The sequence below is a fragment of the Schistocerca nitens genome, chromosome 2, assembly GCF_023898315.1.
Source record: "Schistocerca nitens isolate TAMUIC-IGC-003100 chromosome 2, iqSchNite1.1, whole genome shotgun sequence".
Taxonomy (NCBI): domain Eukaryota; kingdom Metazoa; phylum Arthropoda; class Insecta; order Orthoptera; family Acrididae; genus Schistocerca; species Schistocerca nitens.
In genome coordinates, this window is record NC_064615.1 from 572913141 (window position 1) to 572922846 (window position 9706).

The window sequence follows — 9706 nt, forward strand, 5'->3', positions numbered from 1 at the left end:
TGGGAGAGTGCTTAGAAAATGTAGTCCATCAACAAAGGAGGTGGCTTACAAAACACTCGTTCGACCTATACTTGAGTATTGCTCATCAGTGTGGGATCCGTACCAGATCGGGTTGACGGAGGAGGTAGAGAAGATCCAAAGAAGAGCGGCGCGTTTCGTCACAGGGTTATTTGGTAATCGTGATAGCGTTACGGAGATGTTTAATAAACTCAAGTGGCAGACTCTGCAAGAGAGGCGCTCTGCATCGCGGTGTAGCTTGCTCGCCAGGTTTCGACAGGATGCGTTTCTGGATGAGGTATCGAATATATTGCTTCCCCCTACTTATACCTCCCGAGGAGATCACGAATGTAAAATTAGAGAGATTAGAGCGCGCATGGAGGCTTTCAGACAGTCGTTCTTCCCGCGAACCATACGCGACTGGAACAGGAAAGGGAGGTAATGACAGTGGCACGTAAAGTGCCCTCCGCCACACACCGTTGGGTGGCTTGCGGAGTATAAATGTAGATGTAGATGTAGATGGGGGCAAAGCTGTTTGGCCTCCCACCATAGTAGTCGCGACCCATGGGCGGCGTGTGAGATCGATACAGACAGAAGGGGATTGAGCGCTGCCACCATAACCAACTCCGGCCCTATATCCCTTAATGGCACCTCAAGTCCCCCAAACCCCGCCTCCTTCTGGTGTGTACGAGGCCCTCGAGTCGGCTCCGCTCCCTACAGCCGCTGTCTCCCCACAGGCACACGTGCACTCCTTCCCGCACCCACAAGGATCGTGGCGCCGTGCTATGAACTGCCCTTTGGTGATGTTTTTTTAATGGATTCCACGGACTGCCTTCCCAACCCACAGCCTGGCGGTCGACGACACAGGGTCTCCTTCCATTCCCTCCTTCCAAATACCAAGGCACCGTCTGTGGCGTTTCCGCTCATCCGCATAGATTTCAGGGGGCATGGATCTAGAGTCGGAAGGCGCGGAAGCTGAACGCGCACCAGAGGGTATGACCTGGATACTCACTAAGTCTCTATGCGCCGGTGCGCGCTTGCTCAGCGAGCCTCTCCGTGCGAATGGGCCACTCTCCGTACCGCGTGAAGTCCGCAGTCAATCGCGTTTCCCGCGGTCATGCATCTAGGCGGCCGCGCGGCGCTGCCCCAGCAGTCTGGTACTCGCCGTAGTTCGTGTGTGCATATCGGCCGTACTGCGTTCCAGTTCCGAGTGTTGCCATGCATACTGTCGTTGTTTGGAGTGTTGCCGCATTTTTGTTGTCTCTCCGTGTTTATTAGCTCAGTTCTTGCTTGCTTGCCGCGTATTGTGTCCTGCTCTGTCGCAGTGTCTGTCACCCCTTCTTGTTCGTCTGTCCTGTCTGTTCGTTGTTAGCGATACCTCCAGTGGCTTCCCCGCCCGGTGGCTTCACGTCTTCATTCTCTGCCGTGCGCCACTCGCCGATCGCTCGCGGCTATAACAGTGGACGCCAGTCAGTTGGCTATTGGCGCAGCTCTTCAACAGTAGGTAGACAATTCGTGGCACCCACTCGCATATTTTTCCCACAAGTTGTCGCCATCGCAACAGAGATGAAGTACCTATGGCGAGAGCTCTTGGCTGTTTATGACGCAATCAGATATTTCTGACTGAAGATAGAAGCAACAGAGTTCGTCGTATAAACCGATCATAAGCTGTTGTCTTTTGCATTCAACAGGAACAGTACCACCTGCTCTCCATGTTAAGATAACCACTTGGAATTTATTAGCCAATTCAGCACTGACATTCATCACATTTCGGAAATTAACAACATTGTGGTGGACTGTTTGTGTCAAGTCTCCAGCCTATGGACATTACAGTGCTTGCCAAGGCTCAACAAGGGGATTTCACGTTAAGCACCCCGCTGCACCACGACACCGCAGTGCTAAAGTTGCAACTAGTCGACTTTCATGTAGGAGACAATCAACTAAACTGTGAAGTAGCACATGGATGATTCATTCCTTTCCACCAGCCACCTTCTGGAGACAAGTGATCGATATTCTGCATAATTTCTGTCGTCCCAGAGTTCAACCAACGTTCAGGCTGGCGTCACAGAGTTTTGTGTGGCCAGGAATGGAAGAGACCTGCTGTGAGTGGATAGGAGCATGCCGACAATGCCAACTCTGTAAGATCTCCTGACAAGTGCACGTGCCAACAGACGTATATTCACGTTTTGCCCACTTTCACCTCAATGTGATCGGAACGCTTCCCCCACTGGACAGCACCGATTTTCACTAATTGTGATGTACAGGTAGGCCTATACATATTGGCCAGAAGCTGTTCTGGCTGGTAACATATCGGCAGAAACCCTAGCCTCCACTTTTAAATCAATGTGTTTCGGTTGCCCATTGCACATAACCACCTATAGGAGCCGACAGTTTGAATCGGACTTTTTCGCCCAGCTGGCGAAATACTATGGCTATATATACCATAATACAACAAGTTATCATTGAGCCAAAAAAATGGTTCAAATGGCTCTGAGCACTCGGGGACTTAACATCTGAGGTCACCAGTCCCCTAGAACTTAGAACTACTTAAACGTAACTAACCTAAGCACATCACACACATCGATGCCCAGACTGTAGCCCCTAGAACCGCTCGGCCACACCGGCCGACTATCATTGAGCCAGAAATGACATGAGCGGGTGGTGGCATCGAACACCGAGGGCAGCGCTCATGTGCCAGAGAATTTCTTGCACGACTGCAGCTCCCATAGTTTTGCTCGGCCTATGAACCACCTATAAACTTGACATAGACTAATCTGTAGTGGAGATGGGACTTAACATCTGAGGTCATCAGTCCCCTAGAACTTAGAACTACTTAAACCTAACTAACCTAAGGACATCACACACATCGATGCCCAAACTGTAGCCCCTAGAACCGCTCGGCCACACCGGCCGACTATCATTGAGCCAGAAATGACATGAGCGGGTGGTGGCATCGAACACCGAGGGCAGCGCTCATGTGCCAGAGAATTTCTTGCACGACTGCAGCTCCCATAGTTTTGCTCGGCCTATGAACCACATAGCCAGAAATGACATGAGGCAGGATTCGAATCTACGACCGTAGCGGTAGTGCGGTTCCAGAGTGTAGCGCTCGGCCACTCCGGCCGGAATAGCTGGCTACTCGTGGCAGCCACAGATCTTTCTCCTTCTATCTGTCTCTACCTGTCTACAACATATTATACACGAATTTTTACATCCAGGAAAATAAAAATACGACATATCTCGTTCAATCACATAAATTTAATCATTTTCCACTTACAGTTGACACGTAAAAATGGTTGGGCGACGGTTTTTTCTCGTGACGAACGCCGCGCAAATTATGGTACGTTACAGCTTCCGACGGCAAAAGTACAAAAGACAAAAAAAGGACGAATACTCAAGATGACCATGTGTCATGAGGAAAGCAATATTGAATTTAAAACTACCTGTCTACCTACCAAAAATGCTTCCTCAAGAGTTTACAGCTTACGGCTCATATATAACCAGTGTTGGCTAGAGCCGGCAGAAAAGAAAAAAGAAGATAAAAGATAATAACAGCAAAGGCTTTCGAGAAATGTCAGTGGAAAATGATCAAGATATCGTGAACGTTACAGGTAACCACCTCGGAACAGTATACGAGAACAGGACAAATAATAACCACTCTTAAAAATACTGCACGTTGAAAAATAGCATTTTTGGCATCTTTATCACTCAAACTAGGATGTACCCCTGATGGAGGGCATGATGGAAGGACATAGTGAAAGAGGATCCCCGACTGGATGGCACCAGAGGTGGGAGTAGCTGCAAGAAGGAGAGGACAGAAAGGGCACCACCAATAGTGAGTCGCTACGCCGTCTGCTCCCTGCAAACAGCAAACCATGCTGACGCCACAGGTGAAACATGTGTATAGGGAATTTCGCAGAAACGTCGTGACCCGCTTCCGCGAGAGCGCGCGGTGGAGCGAGTTTCCTGGCTTAAGCGAATTTTGTGTTGGGGACAAGGTGGGATTCATATTTTATACGGCTCTGCGTCTGACGCAGAGTGCCTCGGAGCTCAGAACGACCTGCCTCTCTCGTGGCGCTCCTGCGTGTCTTGCACGCGCGAATGCTCGGTAAGACGACGCATTCGTCAACAAGAGCCCGTTATGCCCCAATCCTCCTCTCCCCCCCCCCCTCCCTCCTCCCCACCTCGCCTTGAATATTTCAAACTAGATGTACGATGGCACAATGTGATCCAAAATACTTGCTGCACATTTATCTGTCGTATAATACCGAAAGATCAAAAACTGGCATTGGTAATGAATTGTTAGAACAAGTAAAATATTCTGATCAATGAGGACGTGACATTAAATATAAAAATAGTAGACATACAGAGAAGAAACTAGCAAAATTATCACATTTGCGTCTGAAAATAGTAACTTGAAAACAGAACACGAAGATAGACACGACTGGAGTTTTACAGGACCATGCCAGTCCACCGTATTGCTTGGAAGTGAGTCATCAGTCATACACGAACAGCAAGAAAACAGAACTCGGACGGCAGAAATGACATTCCATGGAGCAGTGAAGGAATGTAATGGATTAGACGGATTAAAAATGGTGACATTACTAATGAATTGAACATTTATAAATTAGGAAATCGCATGAATGAAAAAAGAACAAAATGGAATGAACATATTAACAGGTTGTGTAGCCTTAGATATTTAACTCTCAAAATAGTAAGATGGAAGCCTAAAGGAAGAAGAACTCGAGGAAGACCGAGGCAAAGATGAGTAGCGCAGCAACCTAGTATCTAACAGTTAATGTGAAGAAGAAAAAGTAATAGAACTTTCCTTCATTTAGCTCGCAGTTCTAGTTATTTATAACGAAAAATGCACTGTTTGTGGAACAAACATAGAACTGCTGTATATGAAACTGTTATCATAAACTTTACATTAGACTGAAATTTGTCGGCAGCTCACGACCTTATAATTACCTTCCAACCGAAATTAAACGTCGCGCTACTCTTCAAGTCAGTGTGACACCATTACCAAAATCTCTAGAGGGAACATTAGCATACTTGAGCCAATTAGACTCAGAAGCAGGCACTACAAAAACACATTTCATTGTAAACTGTTCTTGGTTAGAGGAAGGTATTGGAACCAGAGAGACAGGTTTGAATTCTAGAAATGGTAAGCAGAGGGCTGAAATTAACCCGAAAACAATAGATCATAGGACAAGAAGGGACACTAATAGGTTTACATGGATAAGACGATGTTTAGATACTTCGACGCAGTGACCGCTATGTTAAACGAAAGCGTTGAGGACAAGTGAATGCATTGAAGCAAAACGTAATTAAGGTTATACAAACTACCACAGGTACAGCAAAATTGTAAAAAAAGTTATCAATCAGGAAACAGTCATGATAGTCAACAAAACAATGTAAAGGAATAAATGTGACATCGGTAGTACAGCTAGGAGGAGGTACAAACAACGCTAAAACAGAATGGACAAGTTAACTGGAAAAGATGAAGTCGATCGAAAAACAGGTGGTGCGAAGAGGGGAATTAAACGAGATTTTGAGGATATAGTAAGTTCTGACTCACTTTCCTTGCATCACGTGATCCAGATTATTGACCTCACTATATCATGAGTCACGTCTCCCGATTCTTGACGTCTTCAAGTTCACATCGACTTGATGTGACTTCCAACCAGCGTAATATGACATACATGCTGATTAGGCATCGGCAAGACTGAACTCGATTAAGTGTTTTACTTATTACAAGCTTCAAAATGGCTCTGAGCACTATGGGACTTAACTTCTGAGGTCATCAGTCCCCCATAACTTAGAACTACGTAAACCTAACGAACCTAAGGACATCACACACATCCATGCCCGAGGCAGGATTCAACCTGCGACCGTAGCGGTCGCTGAGTTCCAGACTGTAGCCCCTAGAACCGCTCAGCCACTCTTGCCGGCGACGAGCTTCACATCAAATCGGCGGAATATTTTAGTACCACGTGGAGAGAATTTGATATTTTATTGTATTCTCTGTCTTACGTCGCATATGCGAAAGTGGTGAAAGTATCATCGAGATGCAATTATTGTCTTATTTTGTCAACAGCTTGTAGCGATCAAATGTTTACTCCGAATATGTTTTGAAATGTAATGGAAAATTGTGTTTGTTCCCCCTCCGCTCACGACAACCTACAAGAGCAACAGCTTGTAGCGATCAAATGTTTACTCCGCATATGTTTTGAAATGTAATGGAAAATTGTGTTTGTTTCCCCTCCGCTCACGACAACCTACAAGAGCTATGCATTGTTTCGTTCATTAAAATCCACGACGATAATATTGACACTCAAAGATATACTGGCTGCAAGTGGCAGCACCGATGCTAAAAAGAGACTCAATTTGATGAATTAACGGCGAATATAATCAGCGTCAAAGACAACAAAACAGGAAAAGGTAATTTATTCTTTTAAAAAATCCGACACTTCACATTGGACATTATATACGTTTTTATCAGCAAGATTTACATCCTGTGGCGAAAATAATTTCAAGAGCCTGCATCGAATTTATAATAAAACGGAGCAAAACCAGTGACAAGCGACATTGCCGTCTTCTCTCAAAGTAACATTCAATAGCCCGGACGTATATCTATTCTCGCTACAACGATTGAGGATCTGCTGCCATTTTCATACCCCTCCCGTTTTTCTCTGAGATTGTGCAGATCCATCAATACTAAATCGTCGATCGCCGCAGCTATGGAGTCCCGGGATCGACATGTCCGAGAGTCAGAACACAAATTCTTCCTCCAGCGAATCTCTGTTGCTGAAAATACAAAAATAATAATTATTATTATTAATATTTATTATCATTTTCAGAGAATCTTAAAGATTTTTGTTAGAAAAGTCTTGCAATTAATATCACAAACATTCATAAAAATTTTTTTTTTCATTTATTTATCCGCACAGTTACCCAGTGCAATACACATTCATTCAAGAGAGAATTAGTACATTCTTGCAATTAAATTGGGGAAGGGATATTATAATATAGAGAGAATTAGTACATCATTGCAATTTACTTAGGGAAGGGATATTACAATATAACACGCATGCCGTATTGTAAAACACACATGAGCACTACAGCTAAAGGTGCACTTCTCAACAAGAGTGCGGAAATATTTAATTTGATACTCACTGTGCTTCCGATTTTAGAGACAAATTTTATTCGTGAGAATAACATTGGTAATTCTCGGTACATTTTAACTTGTAAATTACACTACAGACCATTGAAATTGCTACACCACGAAGATGACGTGCTACAGACGCGAAATTTAACCAACAGGAAGGAGATGTTATGATATGCAAATGAATAGCTTTTCAGAGCATTCACACAAGGCTAGCGCCGGTAGCGACTCCTACAACGTGCTGACATGAGGAAAGTTTCCAACCGATTTCTCATACACAAACAGCAGTCGACCGGCGTTGCCTGGTGAAACGTTGTTGTGGTGCCTCGTGTAAGGAGGAGAAATGCGTACCATCACGTTTCCGACTTTGATAAATGTCGCATTGTAGCCTATCGCTATTGCGGTTTATCGTATCGCGACACTGCTGCTCGCGTTGGTCGAGATCCAATGACTGTTAGCAGAATATGGAATCGGTGGGTTCGGGAGGGTAATACGGAACGCCGTGCTGGATCCCGACGGCCTCGTATCACTAGCAGTCGAGATGACAGGCATCTTATCCGCATGGCTGTAACGGATCGTGCAGCCACGTCTCGATCCCTTAGACAACAGATGGGGACGTTGGCAAGACAACAAACATGTGCACGACCAGTTCGACGACTTTGGCAGCAGCATGCACTATCAGCTCGGAGACCATGGCTGCGGTTACCCTTGACGCTGTCTCACAGACAGGAGCGCCTGCGATTGTGTACTCAACGACGAACCTGGATGCACGAAAGGCAAAACGTCATTTTTTCGGATCAATCCAGGTTCTGTTTACAGCATCAAGATGGTCGCATCCATGTTTGGCGACATCGTGGCGAACGCACATTGGAAGCGTGTATTCGACATCGCCATAGTGGCGTATCTCTCGGCGTGATGGTATGGGGTGCCATTGGTTACACGTCTCGGTCACCTCTTGTATGCATTGACGGCACTCTGAACAGTGGTCGTTACATTTAAGATTTGTTACGACCCGTGAATCTACCCTTCATTCGATCCCTGCGAAACCCTACATTTCAGCGGGATAATGCACGAGCGCATGCTGCAGGTCCTGTACGGGCCTTTCTGGATACAGAAAATGTTCGACTGCTGCCCTGGCCAACAAATTCTCCAGATCTCTCACCAACTGAAAACGTCTTGTCAATGGTGGCCGAGCAACTGTCTCGTTACAATACGCCAGTTACTACTCTTGATGAACTGTGGTATCGTGTCGAGGCTGCATGGGCAGCTGTACCTGTTCAAAAAATTGTTCAAATGGCTCTGAGCACTATGGGACTTAACATCTGAGGTTATCAGTCCCCTAGAACTTAGAACTACTTAAACCTAACTAACCTAAGGACATCACACACATCCATGCCCGAGGCAGGATTCGAACCTGCGACCGTAGCAGTCCCGCGGTTCCGGACTGCAGCGCCGACAACCGCGTGGTCACCGCGGCTGTAGCTGTACACGCCATCCAAGCTCTGTTTGACTCAATGCCCAGGCGTATCAAGGCCGTTATTACAGTCAGAGGTGGTTGTTCTGGGTACTGATTTCTCAGAATCTATGCACCCAATTTGCGTGAAAATGTAATCACATGTCACTTCTAGTATAATATATTTGTCCAATGAATACCCGTTTATCATCTGCATTTCTTCTTGGTGTAGCAATTTTAATGGCCAGTAGTGTGGATCTGCTTACATGTGCATGTACATCTACATCAACATGACCGCTCTGAAATTCACACTTAAGTGCCTGATAGTGGTTCATCGAACGACTTTCACAGTATTTCTCCACCTTTCCATCCTTGAGCAGCACTTGGGAAAAATGAACACTTAAATCATTCTATTCGATCTGCGATTTCCCTTATTTTATTACTCCCTGTTTATGAGGCGTCAGTGAAATATTTTAGCAAATCGGAGGAAAAACTTGAATGATCTAAATTTCGTGAAAAGACCACGCCCCAACGATAAAACGCCTTTATTTTAAATATTGCCACCCCAACTGACTTATCATATCTGTGACATTCTCCTCCCGTGTTTCTCGACAGTGCAAAATGAGCTGCCCATCTTTGAAGGTTTTCGTTGTCCTCCTTAGTCCTATCGTGTATGAATCCCACACCGCACAGCAGTACTCCAGCACAGGACGGACAAGCGTAGTGTAGTCAGTTTTTTATTGGATTTGTTGCAACTTCTAAGTGCTCTGCCCATAAAATGTGGCGTTTGATTCGAGTTCCCCACAACATTATCTATGTGATTGTTCCAGTTTAAGTTGTTTCTAAGTGAAATCCGTAAGTGTTTAGTTGAATTGAAAGACTTCATATTTGTGAGATTTATCGTGTAACTTTGTGAGCATCAGGGGCGCCGACTTTTAAAAAATATTGGGGGGGGGGGTCATGCTGGGGGTCTTTCTAAATTTTAGATGAAAAATAGTGAGTTTTAAAGTTTTTAAGCGTTTTAGAGTCATATGATCAACATTAGAACACCGAAAACTGGACTCTCGATAACTCGCCACTCCGGGAAA